Raw genomic sequence first — 26,259 nt, forward strand, 5'->3', positions numbered from 1 at the left:
AGAGTGTTGGGTGGTGCGGAGGCTCTGACTGCCCAGACTGTGAAGAGAACCCTCCTATTAGATTCCAAGTGCTTTTAATTCCCACCCGATGATCTTGCGTTTTGTTCAAATCCAGAGGAGTTAATTCACGATTAAAATGGGATTGTGTTGCCAGGAGTAGCATATCTCGTATTGTATCATAGCTGACTAGAGGGAAGGCAGTCTTCCAGAGCAACCAGATAGCAGAATATGCAAAGTTGAGTTGGTGCCTGACGCTTTCATGTTCGTTGATACAAGAAGGGAAGAAATAGAAGAATAAGTTATAAACATGAGTCGTTGGATGTCCACCAGGAGAGAAGTTGATAGATTCATTCCTGGGTTATTCAGGAAGAGACCTAGCTAGAAGAAATTTTAGGAGAGTACTATTGTTATGGGCAGGTACACTTCTCTGCTCCTTGCTGCTGTTTAGTAAGCAGGTACGGTTAAGTGGTTCGTTTGAGGTTAGTTGGATGCAGCACTGACACACTGAGGTTGCATGGACGAGTGCTTCCAAACAGTCTGACTAATTTTATCGTGGATAATAGCAAATCTGTAATGCATGCACACAGGCTGAAATGAAAGCAAATTGGAATTGTTTAATTCTGAAGAGATGTTTATTGAATTGCAATAATGTACTTGGGTATACATTAAATTAGTCTGTAATTGAAGTTTTGCTCAATTGATAGTCCTGCCCGTAAACCCACTAAATCCAAGTTAATACTCTGCTTCTCACGTGTTTTTATCTTGACCAGCTGAACATGAAATCATAGGGGATTTCTTCAACCAAGGTTAAGGTTTAAAAATGTATCTGTGTACCTTTTTAATGTGAAGATCTGTTTGCTTCCATATGCATAAGATGTTGTAGTATTGAGAAAGGAAAGAAAATTTACTTTTGTCAATACTGAATGATAATATTTGATAGCTACAGAAAGAGAGGTTTTGCTTTGACATAATGTACTACTTCTGCACCCTAAATGGGAACAATAGATACCTCTTTCAGTAAATGAAATTATCAATGGAATTAAACACGCACCACCTTCTGCCGCCCCCTGCAAGTCCTCCCCTTACTTGTCTGTGTGGACATCTTTACTAAGAACAGTGTTTTATTGTAAAGTATTAATTTCCAGGGTATAACTGGAGATCTTATACAAACGATTGTAACTGTATTAGTTTCAAATTATTACAGTGTATTTAGTGGCAGGAGATAGCTTTGTAGTACTGTGAAAATGCTTTTCTGTAGACAGCTATTTGTTGTATATGCTAATGCTTTTCTGCCTTCTGACTCTGCTGCAAGGCTTGTATAAATGACAATACATATATTCTTTTTGCACTCTAGAATCATAATAGTCAAGCCAGAGAAACCTATCATTTCCATCTGTACACCTTGCTGTCCTTTGGTGCTCTGGTGGAAATAGCTCTTCTCTATTTCTTATCTCTCACTGTTGCACATACAGTAATTTAATGCAATTTTGTACAGGGGCAGTTTTCAAAAAGCCAGAGATTCTACATCTTGCTAAACTGATCACATATGAATGGAATGCTTCTTGTCTGTAATTTTCTTTCAAGTAAAAGCTGTGTGGCAGTTACTCATATTCTGAATTAAATGTAGATTTTGCTTGTGTAAAGATTGTTTAAAATACTGTGGAAATGGGCTGGATTCTTATCACTTAAGGTCCATATTAACGGTACTGTCCTTCCAGGACATCTGTCACATTATGTAAGGTTGTGAATAGCATTTTAAACTGTGTGGGCATGGAGGTTTGTTTGCAATTGTGGTGTGGGGTTTGTTTTTTTTCCCCCCTCCTGATCCCATTCAGATATTAATTTAATTACTCAATACATGGTAGGAATGCTTGGAGGGTGAATAAAGAGGGAATATTACAGCATCTTATCACCTATGTTTCCAGAGCCAATTTTTCTGAGATTTTCACTCTTCAGAAAGTCCCTCAAAATTACTTTGTTGCTACCCGATGCAAATTCTTTGAAGGCTCATGGCATTTTCTTAGTCTGTTCTGCTACTACAGGGGCAGGAGTACTCAACAGAGCCCCACTACAGACCTCCAAGGGCATGTTCTAGTTCTCTTCAGTTTTGTCTTAGTTGTTTTTCAAAGTGTTAGGTTAGTCAACATGGATGAAAAACAGTCTGCCTCTGAGTGGCTTTGTGTCATCCTTGTGGTATCTGGGACAGCTCATCTTTTCTCAGCCACTCTTTTCTTGAGGTTTTTAGATGCAAGAAGCTGATGCCTTCAGTGACACCAGAAGGGAGAGGTGGTTTCTTTTTCAGAGTTGCTTGCTGTTTTTTTTCTCTAGGTCTTTTCTGGTATGATACTTGTCAGTGTAATTGCACCATCTGTTTATTAGCTCACCAGGTACACAGTGGAAACTGCTGTAGTGATCTGAATCTTTTCCTAATAAGTAGACACTGGAATTTTTTTAAAAAAAGGGCAAAACACAAAACAAAAGGAAAAAACTCACATACACAAACACTGAACAAATAAAACCCACAAACTGCCCCTCTGTCAAGTTATTAGAGTTGAGATACTCGAGTGTGAAAAGCATGCTAAATAATTCGACATTTAAATAATTCTATGTATTTAAATTTTGCCAGTATTAAATACACTGTGCAAATTCCAGAGTCACAATTACAAGGCAGGCTCATCAAGGAAAACCTCTACAGGTGTTTTGACTATCTCAGTATTTATTATTGGAGCTGTGTCCAGAATAGTTTCAGTTGATTATTAAAGAGCAGGAAGTCTTATTAGGAGAAAGAGCTTTCTTGAGCTTAAAAGTAGTAAGAGCTTTCTTGAGCTTAAAAGTAGTAACAAATAAAAAAAGTCTATAGCTGAGCCTGATCTTGGACTGGAACTAGCCCTAGAAATGTTGCATCAGGCCCTCCATAGATTTCCTTGAATAAAAAAGTGCAGTGTAGGAATGAAAGTGTATAATACGGCATTACACATGTACTGTAGAGTAGAGCTTGTTCCTGGGATGAAAATGTAGTTGTCTTTAATGTAATTGTTCAGGGTGCTCACAAACTCCAAAGTATTTGACTTCATATAAATTACTAAGAGAGGTGCTGGATATGAAAAAGATTCTTTAAAGTTTTTGTTTGGTGGTTTGTTTTTTTTTAAAAAAAGATTTATTTTCATGCCTGATGCATGAATAGTTCTGTACCCCAGGATGTTCATGCTGAACCCACTCATTGAAACTAACATAATATCCTTGTCATCATGGGGTAATAGAACTACTGTTTCCGTGGTGGTACTCTAGACACGTGTTTCACTCAGGAGATTGGTGGTGTTGACATGAAGAGAGACGCTGTAGTGCAATGATCCTCTTTTGCCATCAGGGTGGCTGGAAGACAGAGTCCATTCCCTCCCTTGGACCTTTTGAGAGATAAGCTCAGCTGTGGTATGTGTGCATTTTAGATTATACTCTTAAAAATTATTTTTTCTAGTATGCATTAATAAGTTCAGATAGGAATTTTCATGCCTTCCAGCTACTTATCAGACTTACCGGGATTGCAGAAGTTGCTGGGTAGATTTGAATTCATCTGCCTGAGTAATACACATTAATCAAGGTCCTCAAAGTTATCACCTTGTGAACAGGAGAAAGTCTCTTGCTGGCGCTACCAGCAGTATCAGTAAAGCTGTGATAATGAGGGTTCCCCTCAGGCTGTGTACTATCTCCTTCTCTATTTTTTCCAGTTTGCACAAATAGATTCAGTCTGCAGAATTTACATGTACGGTACCATGAGAAGTTAAGTATAGATTTGATAATGTGTGTAATGATGTTGCTCTTTTGAACACTACACCCGCACAGAGCGGGGTTTGTGTCTGTGTGCATGTGAACCATTTATGAAGGTTATGCTGCCTTTGAAATTACAGAACAGGAGAGAATGCCTTCGTGATTGCAGGGTGTCTGAAAAAGCCACTTAGATTCCTTTCTTTCTTTGCAGTCGCAGTGGTGTAGGGAATGTGGTACTCCCTTCTTTGGTGTTCACATCTGGCTGGTAATTACTTGAACTTGTCATTTCTCTGTTTAATCGCCTAGTTCAGTGTAGTCCAATAGTAGCTGCTTTAACTCAGTTTTAATCATTAGGTGGGTGTGTGGTGAGAAGAGGGGAGGCAAAGAGATTACAAACACTCATTTGCTCTCACCAACAGCTTTAACTCCACTTTCTCTTCTTTCAGTCCAAGTTAACATCTTCCTGTGAAGTGGCTGGGGGGAATAAAAAGACAAAGCCATTGTTTCATAGAAATTGTCAGTTAGTATGAACCATATGGGTTCTTTCAAAAGGAAAGATTTCCTTCTCCTCCTGTTTAACCCCCAAAATAGAACTGGGAAATGAAGCTCTTTCCTTGAGAACTGATTATGTTTTATATACAGGACCCAATTTTCAGAATTTCACGAAGTCCCACGCAGACTTGCAGTAATGTTCCAGCATGTGCATTCCTTGTTTCTCATGTTTACATTAGTCAACAGGATGTAAATTAGTATAAGCATATCCAGGAAGAATACAAAGCCACAGCTGGGGTACAAGGAAAGTTTGTAAACTGCAGGTATATCAACAATTCAATTTTTCCCAGTTTTTTATATCTCTATCTTCAGCAGCCTTTTTGTTTCTGTGTAAAACACACAGGGAGTACTGTCTTAAACTTTATCTTGATTGTCGCCACTTGGGAAATTATAATGGCTTTCCTACCATACCATTGGGTTGCATTTCAGGAACTTCTTGAAAGATAAATGGTGTGCATCATTTGTGATTTTTTTGTTTGTTTTTCTTCCCAAGTCCAAGTGTTCTGGTTGTATTCTGAATGAAATTTTACTTGAGACTGGTAGAGAGATAGGTGTGGGATTAGTTTGCTTGGGCTTGTTTTTAATGTATAGATTTCTAAGTTGTGATGTTGCTGATGATGTATAAAGGTCTTGACTAAATACAAGATGTAAATGCAGTAGTAAGTCGAGAAATATTAGGGAACAATCTTTTTGAAGCAGAAGGGACTTGAGTAAATATCCTTCAGTTTTCCAAGGATGAAGTCTGTTATAGAAAGCTGTTTCTTCTTTCCTTATTTGTGGAGTCATCTCCAGCCTCCCTGAGGCATCTTGGGTAGCAGTTGTTGTGGTGAGCAGACAGCTCATGTCAGCTGTGTCCTGCTGACTGGAAGTCACGGGGGAAGGACTCCTCACTGGTCTTAGAGAAAGCTTTAATGGCTATTAGTAGTCAGGAGGTATCTCAGGGGTATTTTCTTCTGTCTCTCAAGAAATAGCATTTCTTTACATGAAGCTGTGATTAACTTGGTAAAAGATTTGGGGGTTTTATTTATCTTTAATTGCAGTTACCTGAACTGAGTAACTGCAAGATTTTCTGTGGGGAGAAAGGAGTTTTCTTGCTGCTTTGGTTAGTAACTGTCTTTTGTACTTTATCTACGTCATGTTCCTTCTTACCTCCATTCAGAAGGAACAGATGGAATCTCCAAAGAACAAAAATTATGGAAAGGAAAGTATCACTGGATGGTAGACTTCCTTCTTTCTCTAGACTCTCTCTGGTTTCCTTGACTTTTCTGTGCATTGACCTTGGAGGGCAGACCTCTGTAGAAAAGGCAGTAGCCCTTCTTCTCACATCTGTGGTTCTGAGGTGTATTGTCCTATCAGGCAATATAAAGGAGAAAATGGGCATCGAAGTCTAAATAGTCTTGTCATAGCATCCTCAATTCTAAAATGTTAAAAATGCTTCAATAATTTATATTACATTTTTGTCTTCAGATAAAAGATATGATGCAAAAATTAGTGGAAATAGAATGCTTCTTATGGTGCGTGTTCCAGTAAACCATACCTACCTGTTAACTTCCTATTTTAGGGAAAGCTCCCAACAAACAGTGCAGCTGGCAGAAGCAGGGGTGCTGGCAAAACACAACTAAATGTGTTTCAGCCTTCCTAGGATTACACTTATGTTTGAAAAGTGCGGACAAGGTAATTTCACATATTTCATGCTACCTTACATCTTGCAGAAAGAGAGCAGCAATGTGACTTTCTAGTATACTGCTGCTGGGTGTACAGTGTTAACGCTTAACTCAGGTTCTTGGGTTTTCAGTGCTGGAGGCTTCCGTTGTGCTGGAGTGTCTGTCAGTCTACAGACTCTTGCAACTACCAGTTCTTATATATTTATTTTTAAAAGGAAGGGAAGAGTAGCACTTACTTCGCCAGTATTACCTCTCCTCCCCATTAGCTTTCTAGCGTGCTTGCCAAGTGTAGTCAAAATACAGAATTAATACTTTACTACTGCTCCAGCCTATGCTGCTGTTTCTAGTAGCGTGTGTACCTGCTACATTATCCCTATGGTTTACATCCTGCAGTCAGAACTCCAGCCTTTTCAGTTTCTAGTTAAAATTATCAAGGTTTAAGGCAACCTTAGGCATGGAAGTTAATTCAGGACTGTCGATGCTCAGAAACGAGCGTCAAATGCTAAGGACATGTCCTGAATGCCTTTGCTAACTGGAAACTTTCTTGCTGTGGATAGGTTGGTAACTCAGACCGCCAGATGTGTGCCATTGTAAAGTGTGTCTGGCAGCTTTTCATTGTTCTTTTTTTCTTTTTAATGTACAATGTTTCATGCAAGTTGATTGCTAGTGGTGCTCATGTGACATTATGATTCAAAAATTACACTTTTTGCTTATGCCTTAGCTAAAAGGTGTAGCAGAAAAGATGAGTCACATTCATTGTTGACTCTCTTCTGCTCATTTATTCTCTGCCCGCTTAATTGTAGGGAAGTTATTAATGGACTGCTCCTGGAAAATGAAATCTAAAGCTGTTCGTAGTTCACCCACTCTATTAGATGCTTTTAATTGAAGAGAAATCCCTCTAAGTACCATTTGTCACCATATTTGGATGTTGGTGAAGAGTCTGGTATGATTTAGGCATACTTGGACACTTGTGAGATGTAATTGTTGGGTATGGGCTGTTATCTCAGCAGGAAAGATAGCCTTTTCACATGAAAGTGTTAATTCTGTTGCAGCGGAAGAAAGCAACCTAAAAAAGTAGTGCTTTACTTAATTATGAAATGCAGCAAAGAATGTGTCAGATTTCTTAGTATGAAAGGATGATCATTAATACAAGAGCCTTTAAGAATAAACCAGCAAAACAAAGGGTGTATTTACAATACATTGAGACCTATAGATCCCCTCTGTATTAACTTAATTTCCAGTAAAGGGAGTAGACTGTTGGTAGATGCAAATGCCTCAGACCAACATGATTGGAACTTTCAAAAATTTTGCAGCACTAGACACAGTGTAAAGAAGCATAGTTACTGATCTCTTTCAGAAATGCAGTAGTTACTGCAGCTAAGAGGCTTTTTCTGCAAAGGTATTTTATTTATTGTAGGATGATTGAACTAAGAAGCTCAAAATCACCTGTGGAAAGGACAATTTCTGTCCTGAACAAGGTGCTAATGAATTTCCCAGCCATCTTTGCCTTGATTTAAGCTTTACCCTTTGCTGGCAGTGTACTGTGAAGCTGCTTAGTGCATGGTTGGGTTTCTTAGGATGTGTGAAATGTGTGCCCAGCTTTTATGTTTAATTTTATTGTTTTAAAAAAATTATCAAAGCAAAATATAGAACAGTTAAAAGCAAGGTGTTGGTGCTTGCCTTGCCTTGATTTATTTTGCTTAGCTTTTACCCTTTTTATATGTTGAGCCGCCTTGGATTGTGTTGAGGTCTAACCCTTTCTTAAACGATCTCTTCATGTGCATAGACAGCCTTCGTACAGACTTCCAGGTCTGCATGTTACCCACACCCGTCCATCTCCTTTGCTTTTCGCATACCACTGCATATGCTGCAAGTGATCTACTGTATGGGCACTCGTTATGCTCCTCTGCTGGATTTGGTGGTTGGTATTTACAAGCTCAAGCTCTAATCCTAAGGTAAAGGAGGTTGCAAGTTTTGGAGGAAAGAATGATGGAGCTTTGTAAACATGGAACGGTTGAGTTCAGAGCTAAGGGTATTAGCTTTATGACAGCTCCAGAATCTTTAGCTTCAAGGCTAGGAGATGACAAAAGTCTTCTAAAGTCTGTTAGCAGTGCTGAATGGAGGCCATTCATCAAGCTTGTGTTAGGCATTCAGGTGAATGGGGTTTTTAAAGTTTGCATAGCATTTACCTCTGGCTGATGGAGCTGAACTGCTTTGCTTTCAAAGCCAGTATGAGTGAACTCCAGGGAGAAGCTGGGTATTGGTTAGGTTTGCATTTGTCCTATGTGAATAAAGAGATTAAAGAACATGTTTCTGTGTTAAGGAAAGAATGGTCGCTTTGAGGTTAGTTCACGGCTCAACTGTGAGACTCTTTGAGGCACGAAAACAGCCAAAATTGCAGTTTTGAGTTCAGATTTTGCAGTCGTCCTCCATCTCTACCCAATTGAAGAATACTTAATTTTTCGGAGGAAATAGTTTCGTAGCATCTTTTCTAGCTGTGAGAGGATGAAATGCACTTTTCGTAGAATCACCACCTGAAAGTCCATTGTGCTCTTTTTTAGCTTTGATCTGATGTGTGACTGTTCTGCCATGTTAAATACCACCACTTGTTCCCCTCTTACTGGTTCTGGGGCACTGGTTCAGATCACATCCTCACTGTTATGCCTGTCCAGCTGTGACTCTTAAAGATCACCTTAGATCTGAGAGCAGAAGCCTTCTGAGCAGCAGTTAAATAGGGTGATGATTACAGTGAGTCCTGCCACTATTTTAATCATTAGCCTATGAGGCTGAGAAGAAAAAAAACATACTATGACGTTTCCTAGCTCTTTACAGTCCATAGTGTCTGCTGAACAGCTATGCTATAACGCCTTTAAGGTGAACCTTGTAAAAACTCTGGCTTGGCTTGTTCACAGACCTCTCTTAACGTTGCTGGTTTTTCTAACTTTCCTCTTACTATGAATTATTTCAGCCACAACATTGTGCTCTGCTGTGCTGCACAGGTATGTAAAAACCCCTCTCTGAAGAAGTTATCTCAATCGTCTTTCTTCTCATTTTAACCAGGTTTCTCTCCAGTGCATCTCTTGCCTCTCTTTCTCAGCAGGGAACTTTCCATCAGTGCTTGTTTGTATGTGAGGAAGATGCAAATAGCTGCGAGACTTAGGCTATCTCTCTTTAGATCCTATAAATCAGTCTTTGCGTATGTTTTACTGGCCTATTTATTAGCCTGCAGCTAATACTGAATTACATGACAGACTACAACTTACAAACTATTTGTTCCCTCAGCAGGATACAGACACAAATTAAAATGGAGGAGGTTTGGATTTCTTACTTCCTTAATTTTCTCTTTTCTTTTCTTCATATTATGGCAAATCCTTCTATTGTTGTTGCTGCTGCTGCTTATGGGTTTTTGACTGACCCTTGTGAAGATTGCTGACTGTATCATGTTGCCTTTTAATCAGCAGTACAGTATTATTCAGTCTTCTGCCCCAGGTTGCTCACTAAACAGTGTTTTGTCAGTATTTTCCATGATTTTGAGGTTGAAACTCTAAATATAAGCACTTATGTGCTTGTTCTTACCTTGTTTTCTACGATCTCCCTTCTACTTCACCTTAACTCTGTTACGTATCTTCGCTCTATCTGATGAGTCTTGCAAATCATTTACTGTTGTTTGCCTTGTGTCAAGAATATGGTACTTTAGGGATGACCAAGAATTTTGGTACATTGGTTTTGTTGCCTGTTGATTAGGCCGTTCAGAGCACGCAGCAATCGCTTAGCTTGTGGAAAGTTTTATCGTTATTGTTGTAGTCACAAACCCATATGCTCTTGAGAACTGGAACCTTATAGCAGACAAGCATTTTGTATAAATGTCTGTATATCTGTGAGAAGTCCTAAGTGAAATACTTTTTCAGCAATTTCTTCTTCAGGATTTAAAATGGGGGATGTTCACTTGACTCCAATATTAAATTATGTATTCAGAGCTCTGATCCTGTGAGTCTTGACTTTGTAAATGGCCTCTTACAATTGAGTGCTCTGTTTATTTTCTACTCCCTACTAAGAAAGGACAGGGCTATGTTAAAAGCTGTATGGATCAGGTGACACATGTTGAAGGCAGATGAGGCTTAACTCCGCTATCTAGAATTGAATTGCATATCAACAGTAATTAGGAAAAAGAAATTCTTTGTCTCCAGGATGCAACCTTTTTGCCATGTGCATAGTCTTCTCCAGAGCCCTGACAGCTGGGTATAATTTAGTATTAGTTAACACTGCATTTAGTCAAGGAGTCTGAGGAAACTCATTCTGTTGCAGAATTATCCTCAAATTCACCATAATTCCTTTTTATGTTGTCTTCTTGGAATCACAATGCTGTTATAGTCTTTGCAGTAGGATTATTGGTAATTCCTGAGCAAAAAGGAAATTTTAATACTCTTCCTTAGAGCTGTGATAGTTTCAGTAGGAACTAGACTATTCTGTCCTCCAAGATTTGCTTTCAAAATAGATGATCTGAATTTTCTGCATGCCTCAGCCCCAGGTGTAGTAGTTCTATACTGATAAGGAAGTTTTATTATTTTTCATATATCTCGTCTTGCTTATAGATGTAATGACAGAAAGGAAGAATGTTTAATCTAATTTGACCTTTTGCAATGTGCAAGGCACAGAATTTACAAGTCATTCTTGTATCATGTGCAATACCGTCTGAATAAAGCAGAATTGTTTTCAAAAGAGATTGGTCATGATTAAAAGTTTTGAAATTATAGAAAATCTCAACAGCCTTAGGTAAGCTCTTTAAATACTTGATAGTCTTCACCGCTTAGTGTCTATACCTTATTCCAGTCAAATGTTTCAGCTTTTGCATCTAACCATCAGATCTTAAGTCTTTCTGCTAAATATAATAAATCTTGAAGTATGGCATGTTTTGTTGCTGTGTAGGAACTTGTAGTGACCATGATCTTGGCTTTGTTACGTTGACTTATGTAAGTGCCTTAAGTATCTTTGCAAGGTCCTTTGGTCTGTTGAAGCGCTGCTGTCTGTTCTGGGTGAAGTATCTCAAACTGGACTTTCACATGTATTTGTGAAACATTCTCTTTTGTTTCCACAATGAATCCTTTTGCTTACCATGTTTGTTCTCTTTCTTGCTATTGAATGGGAAACTTTTAAGCATATATAGATATTTTTAAATTTTTCGCCCCCAATTTAACACAAGCCTCTTTACCAGTGACAAAGAAAGGAACTTTAAGCATGTGCTGGATGCTTAAGATAAAGACCTTTTTCCACACAGATCATTTCACATTGTTTCATGTGGCAGGAGGTGGTCGTTGCCTACCTGATGAGCTTTTGGACTCAATACAGTAACAAATAATAAGTCTATTTAATAAGAAAGGGTACTGGATGCCTTAAGGAACGGCTAATGGAGACTTGATGGAAGTTGTTGGTTTTCATTTCAGGTGTGGTAAAACTTAATACTTTTTTTTTCATCTGACAGCCTTTGGTGTCAGTCACAAAAAGAAAAAGAAATGTCTTGGACCCCCCAAAAGACATTTCTGGGTCACAGAAAAGCTTTCAAGTTGGGACATACAAGTATTTTTGCGTGTGCACTTGCACTAAATTTCCGACGCTGCCTATGTACCATGAGGTTGAACTTGTTCCATGGGATCAAGGTGTGTTCCCTGGCACGTTAGATTTTGGATATTTTGAGGGAATATGGAGGGTCTTGCACACCTACTGCCCCTAGCCTTTGGTTCAGTGCATGAGTGCCTCGGGAGCCATGTGCTGTTTTATCAGCATTGAACTGGATACCAAAAATGTGAGCAAAAGGATAAATGAAGCGATGCTGCCTGTGGCCTCCTTGCTGTCATAGCGATGAACTCTCACTGTTATCTTTGTTTCTCAGCTCCATACCATGTGCTATGGAGTTCAGTAATTCATCTAGGAAGTAAACTTTCCAGATTTTTAGTTGGATATTAGCAAAAGTTTTCCGGAATTCCTTCTGTTACTCTCAGTATTTATGTGCTTTAACCCTAGTAGGGACAAAGCACAGAAAGTATCTTATGAGCATTGGCAAGCACTTTGTTATCAGCAGCTAGGTGAACGGGTCGTTTGGCCATAATGGAAAATGAAATGCATATGCTTCTGGAATAAATGAGACTCAAATCTTGTTTGGTGCTGGCCCTCCCACCCTTCTCCTTTCTTGTGGGAGCATTGTGTGGTAGTTTCAATCTTCCCCAATTTCTCGCAGGCTCTGGAATGATTTCTGTGGAAATACCAAGACCTATCGTCCATGATTACAGCTACCGCAGTGAACAGCACACCATGCAGCATATTGGAATTTCTAGCATTTATTACTGCCTCAAAATGCATTTTGTGAGAAAAGGGAAAAAATTGATCTTTGAGTGTAATATTTTGGAGTCTCTCGTAGGGAACAACCTAAATCAAGAAGTATGTTTTGAGACTGAGCTTTAAACTGAAAATAAGCAGATATACAGCCCAGGAGAGGTGAAAGGTGGAAGGAGTGCTGTGGTCTGCAGGGTATTCTGAAACTGTATGAATCATGAAAACCTGAAATAAAAAGTATTGAGTGGTGAAGAAAGATGGACCTAGTTTTCATATGACTTAACAGGTTAGCAGAGACTTCTGGTGTGTCTACATATTATTACACCCATGGCATTAGATTACTAGGGGTGGTGATAATACTGTTTGTGGCACTTAATATGGGAGATGAGGTGGGATTTTTGACACAAGTCCTGAAGTTTGCTTCAGCCAGCATTTGAGGGTATTTTAAGGTGGGAAAGGAGAGCGGGGGCGTTCCTAGCCAGAGCAGTACCTTCCTGGTCATCACAGATGTTGTAAGGAGATCTGCACTGACTGAATGGTCAGACTAACAGAGTAAAGGTAGTGTGATTATGTTCACCTGTCCAGACAAATACAAGCAGTTGACTGGACCACAGACATGTAGGAAAATCTTAATTAAGGTTCACAATAAGGTTAAAGGGCTTCTGTTTTTAACTACTTAGGGTAACAGTGGGAGGTGTAAGATAGGGAGAATCCATCCTTGGGTTAGTCTTGGAAAACTTTGAGTTTATATGGACACTTGAGATGCTACTGACTCACTATAACAGTTAATGACTAGATTTTTTTACATCTAATAAAACATACTGGTGCTAAGCAAAGGTTCCATTTTTATCAATTAAGTTTTATTTTTGCTGCTCAAATCTCAGTAGGTTGGCAGCCTTAGCTGGATTTTTTTTTTCCTTTCAGGTTTGACTTGAAAATTTCAGATAAGTAGACCTATGACCCTGACCTTAAACGTGCAGCTTTTTTCTGTGGCTTACAATGCTACTTGCTGTTAGTTGAGGTAGAACCTCCCTGGCCATTAGAGCTAGAAGACAGTCAAATGGAGCAAAACTTGGTGGGGGAAGAACTGAACAGATGTATTTACTTGAAAAATACAACTTAGTGCTCACTATCCAAGCTGGCTTGTCTAGTGAATGGCTTGAATTTTCTGTGGAAAACAGCATATGAATTGGCATATGCACAGTGTGGCATGTCTGTGACCTCTAAAGGCACACAAAATGCTTCAGAATATTTTTATGCGATGTACAAGTTGCTTAACTCTATAAAGTCTCAGCAACCTCAGAACCGTCTTTATTCCATGACAGCAGAAGTTTCTCTAGGAGCCTGCACCTAACTCCTGGGCTTTTTGGGGCAGTAGTTGTTCTTGAGTTTTGGCAGAGGATTCTACCTCCGCTTCAAAAGCACTGCAGCAGTAATATATGGCAGTACTGGATCCAATTTCTCTCAGGTTTCAGCAGGAAAAAACAGGTAGTGTGGAGTCAAGTACATCAGCAATGAACTAGCTGCTTACCTGAGAAAGGGCTTCTGCGATGACACTGCCAGGAACTACAGCAAAGCAAATTGTCCTACTCAAAGCATGATCTGAAGATACTTGAGAACATGAAGAAATACCATCCTAAAGTGTAATACTGTACAGTTGGTGAGGTACGCTGGATGAAAATTATTTCAATTGGCTTGTGTACACTAAATTAGCAACCTCCAGTATTTACTGCATTCACTGGTGTATGCTGTACTGCCTGCTCGAAAAAATAAAAAGGGAGGTTTCTGTCTTGGGTAAAACCATCTTTGTGTCAGTTCTTACATTTTTAGATGCACCTGTTACTTCTCTTTCTCATTATCAGCTCTCCAGAGCAGCAATTCAAGTGACAGGCCATAACGTTATCCACTCATCAACATGTCTATCCCCATCAAAATGTTTTGCCCCAAGTGAGGTGATAATTTTCTTTACATCAATCAGAATTTTGTCAGTAAGATCAGAGAAATGGCCCTCTGGTTTCTGCAACATATATTTATCCTGTTTCAAATTTGAACAAAGGAAAATACAGTAGATGTGAATGGAGCAAATAACTAAGAATTGGCCAGTAAGACACTTGGGTTGCTGGGATTACTCCAAAATAGTAGAGGTTTATTTACAATTACAGCAGTGCAGTTCCTTGCATGGGGACTGCACTGTTGATACCTGTTGTTTTATATGTGTTTTTGTAAAAAGCGAAAGAGGAAAGCTAGTTTATTTCAAAACCAGTAGTGAGAATATTGTACACTAGGTGTTGCTTTTTTAATTTTTGTTTCTCCGTTAAACCAGAATTGCCTGGGCATTGCTAAGCAGAGTTTGGTGTCAGATACCTACAAGTTACAATCTCTAATGTGTTCTTTCTCTTACCATTTGTGTCTATTGAACAAACTAATGTTTCAGGCAGTCGAATCACAAATTAGGAGTAAAAAATTCATCTTGTTACTGGAAAGGTGAGATACTGTGTTTATATCCATGGGGAGAAATGAGTCAACTTTTATGATCAGACTATGATTCAGAAGTGCTTTCCAACAAAATGTGTTTGAGTAACAAAAAATTTAAACAACCCCCAAAGCTATATTAGTACAAAGCACAAAAGAATCTAACCTGCAGCACAACTGTTTATTACCTCCATGTATTCTTCTTGTCCCGTTGATCATTGCAGACTCCGTCATGAATTGCTCATCTTAGAACTTCCTTTTAGGGAAAAAGTCATCTATAGCTGCCCAATCTGGATGATGCAGTATACGGATTGACCAGTGGAGCTATATGCTTGTAAAGGAACAGAATACTTAGCTCTTCTCTTCTGCTGTTTTCTCCCCAGGTATCACTTAGTGGTTATCCAAAAAAGGCATGTAATACTTAGAGATCTAGATAGTTGTTTGCTTGTTTGTTTCTAACTGTGCTTTTTTGATACTTAGCATTCCCTGTCTGGTCTGGATGGTAGCTCTGATTACAAATATTACTTAAAAATTGCTTCAGTGTTACAGCAGTACATGCACTGCACATCAAGAAGCTCCTGTGCTTTAAAGCTCCTTAAAGGAAAAAGTCATTCTACATGCACAGTAGAGAATCAGACTGGGTATTTGCTAGACCTTTGTGAATAGATGGATACAGGAGACCAACTAACAGGCAGTAGTTCTGTTGATGTTTGTAATTCTTGGAAGCTTTTGAGCAGAAATTTGGTTGTTAGTTGACAATACATGGCATCCAATGTGCCAGAGCTGAGTACCTAAACCTGAGCAGACCAGATCTTCCTCTCGAGACCTTCAAAGGCATCTGCCTTTCTCAATTAACTGTGTAAGCGACTGAGACGCTTGCTTTCTGAGACCGCTTCATTAGACCACTAAAATGAATGCTCAGAGTAGCTGTACTAGGTATCACTCAGTGTGTGAATTATTTCTAAAGTGGCTGTAGCTGTATGCCACAGTAAGCTTAAAATAGCCTGTGTGGTTAGGACAGTGGGTGTAGTCATCCAGGAGCACAACCATGGGTACGGATCTTGCTGTGCACTGTATCATGTGTGTGAAAGCAAGCACTTACTCTACTGCAGATCTAAGCCTGTATTTGTTAACATTCGTGCCAAACTGAATCCGGGGGACTTAACGTGGTATCTAACTAAATGGCTATGCTTGCGGCCCTGAGGCTAATGGCATAAATTGTGGCGGTGCATTAGGATGGCTTTACCTGAAATAATACCTCAAACAATTTAGATGTTAAATGAGTTGTCATGTATCTTGGTAGGGTCTGCAGCCTTCTTTTCATTATAGACATTATTATATTCCTGTTTGGAACCATCACTTGGAGAGGAAAAAAAAAATAATTCAGTAAAACCCCGCTGGGTTCAATTTTCAGGAAAATTAACAAATGCAAACTTAATTAGAGTAATAAAATCATGAAGGATGGGGCATGGAAGGAAGAAAAGGAAAACAGAATTTTGTAAGGATGTGCATTTGTATCCTAAGGAGTGTGCCATTCAAGTCTATGCATGTTGCTCTCTGATCCCAGAAGTTAAGCTGGTGTAGCAGGTTATATCCATAGGCTTTCTGTTTGAAGATGCTACTTAGGCACACCCCCCTCTCCCCGTGATAGTAGGAAAATTCAGTTTTTCAGGTAGTTATATGTGGTTCATTTCCTGAGGGTAAAATCAACTGAGGGTTGTCTTGGGATGAGACCTAGATAGATGTCAGAGGACATGATTGGAGCTTCTCAAGTTTAGTTGACAGTGGTCAACTTCCACCATCTGTAGGAGCGTTGGCCATCCCTAGCTCTGTGCAGGGCTATATACGCACTTAAATCTACCCCTTCTTGAATTCTTTTGCACGTCCATCAGAAACAGAGCTTTCAACATTGATTATCCTCCTACCGTATCTCTCTTCTTTTGCCCAATTCTTCCTGCTTCATTCTGCTTTGGTCCTGTTCCTGTGTCCTGACGGGGAAACAGGCCTCTAATGTGCGTTCTGGAATAAGTGGATGAGACTTGGATCTGGGAGTTCTTGATGCCCTTAGGAAGGAATTAGTCTGTTTGGATCTTTGTGTAGTCACACGATGAACTGTATGAAGGAAAAATAAGTTCCTCTCCTGTCCCCAACCACAACTCTTGCAAAAGTAAGCCATTTTTACTTGAATCAGTTTTATCACACAGTTTCTGTGGAGTGGGAGAGCTAGAAGGAGACATTTTCTAGATGAATATTTCTGCTTGTTTGTCAAGTCACAGGCTAGTACTACTGGGCTGAAAGAAAGTTGCAATCCTCCAGTCTTTCCAAGTTAAAAACCAGGCAGACCATTAGCACAGTGCCTGGGATATCTTAAGTTCACATCAGTTTTGACCAATTAGTGTTTTACTTACAAATTGAAAAAAAGGGATTTCAAATTTAGTCAACAGAAACCTTTCCCATTCTTTAAAGACAGCCTTAGGGAGTGCTGGTTTTACACAACTAAAGCCAGTTCATTTTTGAATACGGTCAGTCTGAATACTGTAACAGGGTGTATTTTAGTGCAAGACACTTTACTGTTGAATGGTTAAAAAGAAAGAAACTTCTTGAAAACCACTCTTTCTTTGTGGATTTTTGCAGGAAAAGAAACTACAGTAAATACCACTGCCATCTGTTTCGTATAGGAAATTTTGGGCTGTGAATGTCCTAGCAAAAGCTGAAAAGCCCATATGGATTTTTTTAGTAGTTAAAAAGGAGTAATTTTAGAATTTTTGTTTAATTTTTTGTTGATTTGATTGCATTGAACCAGATGTTTCTTTTCCCTGAGAGCCTGCACCAAATCAGTGTGCATGTGTGATACACGCTTTGAGAAAATACATGGCTAGCAAATTTTGAGAGCATGATCCAGGGATTTGAAGATGTAACGTCTCACACTTTTCTTAACACTTAAGTAAGTACAGAAATAGCCGAAAACCTGCGATACGACCTATGATGAATGAGCTTATTTGTCCAAACAGATTTTCTGTGATGCACATTTTTGCATCTGTCCACTCCCTTCCCTAGTGTAATCACTGTGAAAGTAAAAGAACTTTGTTTCCAGAAAGTGTTTTACTCTCTGAGGTAGTGTTCAGCACTCTAATGTGCCACATGAGTGGAGCAAAAGCTGCGTATTGACTAGAACAAGTAAAACTTCTGCGTTGGTTGGAAACTGCAGATACAATCATGAATGCTTTTATGTATCTGGAAACTGTGTTTCTCTAAAAAAGCTTGCTAATTTTATTTTAAACAGGGAACATAAATATCTGACTCATTTTGTCATGCGTCTGCTGTTCTTCTGTAGAAAATGCCTTTGCTTCAGTATTCAAGATATCTAACAATACTTATTCACATGCCATTTGTCTTTTTAGTAACTAAATAAGGATTTTTGATTAAGTACCATTATAACAAATTAGTACAGAGCATAAACACATGTTGTATTATTCCTGATAAAGAAATACCTTGGTTTTTTTACTCTCTGATTCAACCCTCTCTTTTATTGATAAATGTCTTCTGAGGAGTCTGTGCTAGCAGATCTGCTTGACCTCTCTAATCTTCTGTACCAAGCTGGCGTGTAGTACTTCTTTGGGAAAGGATTTCAGTTCTTAATCTGTGTGGTGGATTAAATAAGCGTTACTGAGTTTCTGAGTACCTTCCAGGAATCTCCTACGAGTGAACCTTAAATATTCTGTGTGTTTCCAGAACTGCAGTTCCTGTTGGGTGCCATAGTTGCTAGATTTGGACTCTAATTATCCCAGTTGGAGCCTACTAGTAGCAGTGTTTGGCACTTTGGACTGACCTTCCATTTGTATTCATGGTGCATCACCAGGCAGTCTGAGCAGCACCCGTTGACTCTCCAAAAGCCTTGGACAAAGTGTTCTGCGCTGTTCCCTCTACAGTTCATCTGATTTCACTCCTTGACCTCATTCCTTTGTTTCTTGCCACCAGTTGTCTCTTAAAGTCTGTTGCTGTCTTTCTCGTGCTTCCTCCCCGCTGTTAACGTGAAGAACTTGCCTGTGGGTAGTCCTGAGTTCCCAGTGGTTTTATAGTAGAAGAAGCCTATTTAGCACTTAATGAACAAATAAAGGCATTTAGCTTGGGTTATGGTAGTGACGATTTGCTGATCCTCTAAGCTTTGGTGCTGGGGACAGTAAGGCTGGCAGCAGCGTTGTAGACCCTGCCGAAGCTTGTGGCTGTATTCTTGAGCCTGCTCCCTGAGCTAGGTTGTACCCTGGCTCTGATTTCTCATCTCCACCTGCAAAGATGAGACACTAGTGCTATCCATTGGGCAAGACTGTCCATACTTTGGTCCCTATGGTTGTGTTTAATGTCATCAGCCTGTCTGGCTAGTCATGCCATCATACTGATTCTTGCTTGGGGTCAGATGAGTTTCTAAATATGTGCAGAAAGACATCTTTTTTGATTAAAGCTATATATGTCATTATTTAATATGTGTGAAATAATGAATTTTTGGGTACCGTCTTGCTGTTATATAATTTTACTTCATCATTGTTGTCTGGGTGTGTTTATTAAGGAAAGCACCTGGGTATGGAATAGTTTTCCTCTCTTATCCCAATGGCAGGACAATTAGTGCATCTCTGCTGGCCGCTGACTTTAATCATGCGTGGTTATAGTGCTTTTATTCACAAGCTGTCACTATTACTCTCTAATCTACCTAGTTCACAGGCAAATAAAGTACGCCATCTTTCAGGATTGCATTATAGAATGGAAATAAAAGAAAAAAAGATTGAGTAAAAAAGTAATGCCTAAACAGTAGCCTTATTCTTCAGGGAGAAAATAAAATACCTGCTGACAGCTCTTACCTTAATGATGTTCTTGCTTCTGTCAAAACATCAGACGCCTCATCATTTCCATTGGCATTTGCAAGACTTTTTAAAGAGATGCATAGAACAGCAGAGTGTTTTGATGGGTGCTTTTTTTAGTTGGAATCCCTTTCCATAGCCACTGTTTTAGTTGAAAAGAATCTTTTTTCCATCTGTCCCCTCTCAGATTGATTAGAGAAGGGTTTGGGAGCAAGAGGAAGTGGAGGGTAGGCAAGATGTAAAATTTACCCAAGTCACAATTTTCTCTCCTATAACATAATTAACTTGAGGGAACTGCTGCTACACAATATCATTGTAGTGGGTATAAAAAGAGAAATTTGTAACCTGGACAAGTTGGCAATGGGGAACTGGGATACTCTGCTAATCCAGCCACTCATGTGTCTTTGTGTGTATTTACAGGACGTGAAATTCCTCCTTTGAAGAAGTGTAAAGTGGAGTGGAGGAGGTAGTCATGTCCACTCAGAGATAAATACAAATTTTCAGCATTCAGGATCAGTCCTAGTTTCCTCCATGCAAGTTCTGATGAACTTTACAAGTACTACTGCCCCCTTCGTAGGTGAACATACCTGTTCTGGCATCTACAGGACAGCACTGTGTGTTGCAGATGCCAATACTCAGCCCTGTGGGATTTGGATGTGTTGGAAAGCTCGAGTGAAGGTGAGCTTCAACCCATGCTGCAAAATAGTTGGTTCTCCTCAAATAGTGTAAAATCTAAGTCCATCTAATTAATATAGGAGGAGTGAGGGGTGATGTAATTGGGACTGGGGCACTGAGCCAAGTGTTTGCCTGAGCTGTCATTGAAAGTGAAGCAGACTCATTGCCTGTGGGGAAGGAAAGCCTCAGAAAGCCAATAACTGGGAAGTTTGGGATCCTAAATTAATTCAAACTCATAGAGCCGGTCTTTGAATTTGTTGACTCCCAAGGATTTACCATTTGTCAGCTTTCTCTTAAAACTCTAAGTCAAAGTGTGCTTGAAAGTCTTAAGGTAAGGCAGAGCTCCAAGCCCTGCGCTTACGGAGGAGTTGGAAAAAAAAAAAAAGTGAAGAATGGCATCACAGAGGGATGGTGGCCCGTGTACTGCCGCACTGGAGCAGGGACACTGCTGAGGAAAGAGACCAGCAGAAGGACACAGTAAGCCCAGAGCATCAGGAAGAAGGCGTTACCTGCCAACCTCCTGCATTCTCTGAAGAAACGTTGAGGGACTGAGCGTAACCTGTGGCAAAAATGAGGGAGGCTGACACTGGAAAAGGAGGTAAGAGAAGTTTCTGGCTGAAGGTTAGCAAGGGGAGAGGAAAGGTGTTTACTTAACTATTTGTTCAATTGTGTATGTTCTCCTTTTTTAACTCAACATCCCAAATCAGAAGTTCTCATCAACTGCTAACAGATTATATTAAGGGAAAAATCCCAAATTGAGACTGTTAGACCGCCTGTGGCAGCAAGCCATCTTTTTGGCTTCCCTTGATTATTTTTTTTTGTTGTTGTTAATTCTTTTTATCTCTATCACTGGTCTTGATACTACCCAGAGAGGTTATTTTGCACACAGGAGGTTTGTCTGCTCTGGTGTGGGGTCTTCCACAGGCTGCAGGTGGACAGCCTGCTTCACCATGGTCTTCTCCATGGGCTGCAGGGGAATCTCTGCTCTGATGCCTGCAGCACCTACTCTCCCTCCTCCTTCACTGACCTGGGTGTCTGCAGGATTTTCTCTCGCATTTTTCACACTCCTCTCGCACCCAGCTGCTGCACAGTGGTTTTTACCTGTTCTTAAATATGTTATCACAGAGGCATCACCAGTGTTGTTGATGGGTTGGGGCAGTGGTGGGTCCATCTTGGAGCTGGCTGAAACTGGCTCTGGCCCACATGGAGGCAGCTCGTGGTCTTTTCTCACAGAAGCCATTCCTGCAGCCTTCCTACTTCCAAAACCTTGCCACATTAAACCAAATATAACTAGATATGAGGCAATCACAAATCACCTAGTTAAGAGAAAACAGCGCCCGGTGTTTTCATAGCATAACAGTTGCTTGTGGCCTGCTTGCGTTGGGGTGTAAAGTGCTCTAGTGAGTTCAGAGAAGGTTCCCTCCCTCCTTCTATAGAAGTATCCTCTAAGTAGGAGGTGCGGTTGTATCTGTCTTTGAGAGTGCCAAGAGCTAGCCAGTGCTGGGGCAGGATACCATACCACACTCAGTACACTGCTGATCTGTGATGGATGGACATTTATACTTTGTGCCTGGTGCTGATGGAAAGGATGGCAGACTCAAATACAGGATATATGAAGTAGTAACAAGTTTTACTTCATATATTCTTTATCAATAGCAAACACCCTAGGACACTGATCTCTTTTTGTCTGTGTCCACTCATGAGGCAGAGGGAGGATGAAACCATAGAGAAATAGGCATCATTGAGCCTAAGCAGCAAAACTGAGAAAGCGATTCCCTGTCCAATTACCCTTTATCCACCCAGTTGTGGTTTGCAGTCCCTGTCTGGCTGTGTCATGCTGACTGGCAGGGGGCTGCAGACAGGATCAGAACGAATCCGTTGCAAATGGACAGTGTTTTCTCTTTTGTGATGTACGTTTAGCCACAAGTTGCTTCTTCCAAAGTCGAATCAGCTTGTTCTTTACTTGCAGTTTATTTACATGCCCCCTCAAGTATTCTGGTGTTTATTTCACCTCTCGCTGTTCCTTGCTGTTCTCATGACAGAATTCAGGGACCAGAAACATTTAAAATGGATGTGCCATCAAAAGTAGATACATTTTAGCTGACAAAGAGAGGATTTTAATTCTGATTTTGATTCATGTCATTGCTACCCACAGGTAGTGTTGCTTTATTAATTATCTGTCTCTTAGGACTTTCCTGAATCTATTCTGCAAAATTTCGGTCTCTACTACCCCTCTAAATTAAGATGCTCTCAGTGTTCACGTTTCATGGAAAGACCAAGCTCTTAATGTAAAAATGATCTGCTTCTCTGTTCATGGGCAAGTTTTCTGCCTTGTGGGGTCTGTAGAGGGATGTGGTGAACAAGTAGTTTGTGACACCCTCACTGGTGAAATACGATACAATGCAAGACGTGTGAGAGTGAAAGTTTTTCCTTAAATTGCTGCTTTAGGAAAAGTGGTTTTCTCCTGTAACTGTTTCTTACTTTCTTCCTGTATCTTACTTTCTTGACCAGATGGAGAATTCAAATGCAGGCAGCTCTACCTTCATTCTAAGGGAGCTTTTAAAGGAAATAACAGATCATGGGAAATTATATTCTTCATCTCTGCTCTTCAGAACAGACTTAGATTGTCTCATTACAAGTCCTATTTTCTTTACTCTGAGAAATTCCTTAGAAGCTTTATTTCCCATTTCATACCTCTACAGTGTGGAAGTTACCTTTCTACTTTCTGGCTTTTTTGTGTATTTTTAACAAGTTGTTAATAGGGCTGGTATCTTAGAATGCACAGACTTGGGAAATGCATTTGTGAGGCTGCTCTAAATGTAGGAGGTTGTCTAAGATGTAAGCCTTTCTAAAACGTTTTTCCTTCTCATTCTTGTCGTGGAGTAATTTTTAACTGCTGCTGCTTTACTGTAAATTCTGCCAGATTTTGCAACACAATTTAAAGGCTAAAGGTCTTGATTCCTCAGGCCGGTGCCAGTAAAAATATATATGTAAAAAAGTGTTATCATAACCATAGCTCCAACAGCAGAACCTGTCATACTATTAAGACACTGAAAAGGAACTGTTGTTGCCATGTCAAATACAGGCTGCTGCTGCTCCTCATGGGTTCATCTGATGGGTATCTGTTTATCTTATTAAAGGAAATAAAACAAACAGTCCTTTAAGCCATTGCACTCTATATAAGGGACACTGAACTCTGGCAAACAACCAGAAAAGATAACCCACTAAACAAGCTGGCCTTAAAACTGCGTATTACAGGCATAAATCCTGGAGTGTACCTGTCAGTCCTTAACACCACACGTAGAAAGAAAGGAAGAAGCCACATTCTTTGTCTGTGACTGGATTGTGTAGTTCTTTACAGATGCATTCAAGGTTTGTACAAGGTCTTCCTCTTCTGGTGTTTGGAAATGTCTTCAATGGTGAACACATTTGACGTTATGTGATGAGTATATAGCTGGTTATGTGGTAAGTGCCTGAACTTTGATTGTGATATACTTGCCCCCAGCTGTGAAGCGCGTGGGCAGAGGGCAGCACAGAATATCTAAGTCCCTTGGGAGGAGGGGGCAGAACAGTTCCTATGGCCCCAAGAATGAAGAGAGTGGAATCGTGTGTTTAATAGAGGGGGAATGAATCGTTTAGTGAGTCTGAATCCACTTCACTGTAAATTGGACTCACTGACACAGATTAACTAGGAACTATAAAGACCAGGCAAGTAGGAATGGCAGAATATGGATCTTACCTGTTGTGTCTTTTTAGGCTAAAGCACATCACAGGATGTACCACTGACAGTGAGTTTTTGTGCATTACAGTGTATCATCCAATCCTGATGGTGGAAAGAGATTGTGTGTTATGCATTCAATTTGCAATTCTTAACTGTTCCATGAGTGGCTTGTCATTTGAACAATCATAAATGATCCATGATCATGTTTTCCACTGCTGTTCCCAACAAATGAAGCAATAATAGTGCATCCTGTAAATCCTATAATACAGGTAATCTTGGGGTAGAGGTAATGAGAAGATATTTTTCCCAGTATAACCTTACTCCAGTTCTTTAGCTTTTTTTGTGTCACATTATATCTGTACCTTGCCTAGATGTGACTATATTCAACTGTTGTGTTTGTACATCCTTCATCTCGATTCTCAGTCTTCTATAGACAGGACTGGTTAACTTTGCCTTGAAATTGGGTCTGTATAGGAGGGTTGCGGTGTCTAAGTGCTGGTTTGAGTCATTGCATTTACCTTCTGTATTACACTAGTCTATAGTTAATTCTACTGAATAAGTTGTAGCCACATTCTGAAAGGTGTTTTTTAACAAGGAACACAAGAATCCGAGGTCTGCCACTCGTCTCCTCATCATATACAGCTACTAAGCATGTTTTGTTGTTTACATATAAGAAAATGATGCCTTTAGATGTATTTCACAGCTACTTGTGAGATGCATATGCTATTATTATACACATAAATTACTTTTCATTGAAAATTTTATATGTAAACTCAACGAAGTTTAATGTCCAGGCACTTTTAACTGAACAACAAAGAATGAATAATTCTGATTAAGCTGACATCACATTGGGACATCTTTCTTTCTCTCTTAATGCCAATGAATTTGAAGACAAGACAGGTTGCTCAGAGACAAGTAAGCTGGTAGTGCTGCTGCTACCCTACCTCAGCTCACTTGCAGGAGCTTGTTGTTCTGAGAAAGTATTAGGTGTATAGATTTTCATTACTGGGTCTTTGATGTCTGGTTATTATGACTCACTTAGAAAATGTCATTTCGCAGGCTCAGAATCGTCTGTACTGCGATTTTTTGAGGATAGGAATTGGGTGCAGTTCAGTGATAGATTAGCCTAGCCAAGTAATTAGTTGTATCAGATGAAATTTTAAAAATCTCAACTTCCATGTGCCTGTGCTTCTTTCATGTGGCTACCTTAGGTCTCTTGAAGGATTCCACTGATTGAAGAGCTGGATACTGCTGTTACTAAACGTGTGAAGGAGGCATTGAACTGAATGAATCAAATAAATGAAAGGGATTGTACATACAATTCCAGTAAAAGGCACTTAAAAGATACTTGAAAAAGCTGTGTGGGTCAAGTTAGCTAATTGTGGATATTAACTTGTGGATTGTGTTCTGACCAAATAATACAGGCACAGCTTTGGATACCTGTGGGAGTGTGCCATGGGAACACTGTGTGTGCTCCTTTCTTCATGATCTGTTATGCTGCCTGCTGTCCTTACACAATTCAAGCTTAGTGAAGGCCTTTGCATACCTTATGTTAGTAAGACAAACCTGCACCGCAGTCTACTTTTATTTCTTCAGAATTTTTTGTTTCCTTGTGTTGAATAATGCAACAAAATGGTTTTGACTTTTATTTTTTTATTTTTTTTATCTTAATGTTTTCAGGAAGCAGGAGACATGCTCTTAGTTTTTGCAGATTCCTTTTGGAAGGTGTTACAGGTAGATCTTTAAAAGTCCAGATCTTTAAATCCAAAAACCTTGTTTATGCCTGCAGTGAAAAGAGGTTTAATCATGTGAGTATAAATTATAGCAGTAATTCTGATGAACACATACACAAAACCATTATGAAAATTTTGGCTTTCCAATGAAGGAAATCTTTAGTATACTGCAAGCACAAAATTGACAGTCTGTTTGTGGAACCACCAGCAACTAGCTACAACTGATTTGAACCATCCCTGGTTTCACTATGTACAGTTACTCTTTCCTGGTCCTGAGCTGTTGCGGACTGCTAATGTGTACGTTTCCTTGAAATTTTGAGTTGTATACGTCGTTCTGAGCTGAGTGTACTGTGCTCTGCAGAATCCTGAGAACAGTCCTAGCAGTTGTATACTGTTGATGGTAATAACTGAATGAACAACTTGCCAGTTAACACTGAGCTTTGACAAGGTGATCCTTGAAAACTGACCAGTCCTGCTGGACCCCTCTCTGTCCAGGA

General features: G+C 39.7%; 1 protein-coding gene across 2 annotated transcripts in view; it reads left to right on the forward strand.

The window, feature by feature from the left end:
- The window catches only part of PTPRT (protein tyrosine phosphatase receptor type T), a 462,769-nt gene that overhangs the window by 192,485 nt on the left and 244,025 nt on the right, over nt 1-26,259 (forward strand). The gene's annotated exons all lie outside the window — the stretch shown is intronic.

Source organism: Leptosomus discolor, chromosome 17, assembly GCF_034619465.1.
Source record: "Leptosomus discolor isolate bLepDis1 chromosome 17, bLepDis1.hap2, whole genome shotgun sequence".
Taxonomy (NCBI): domain Eukaryota; kingdom Metazoa; phylum Chordata; class Aves; order Leptosomiformes; family Leptosomidae; genus Leptosomus; species Leptosomus discolor.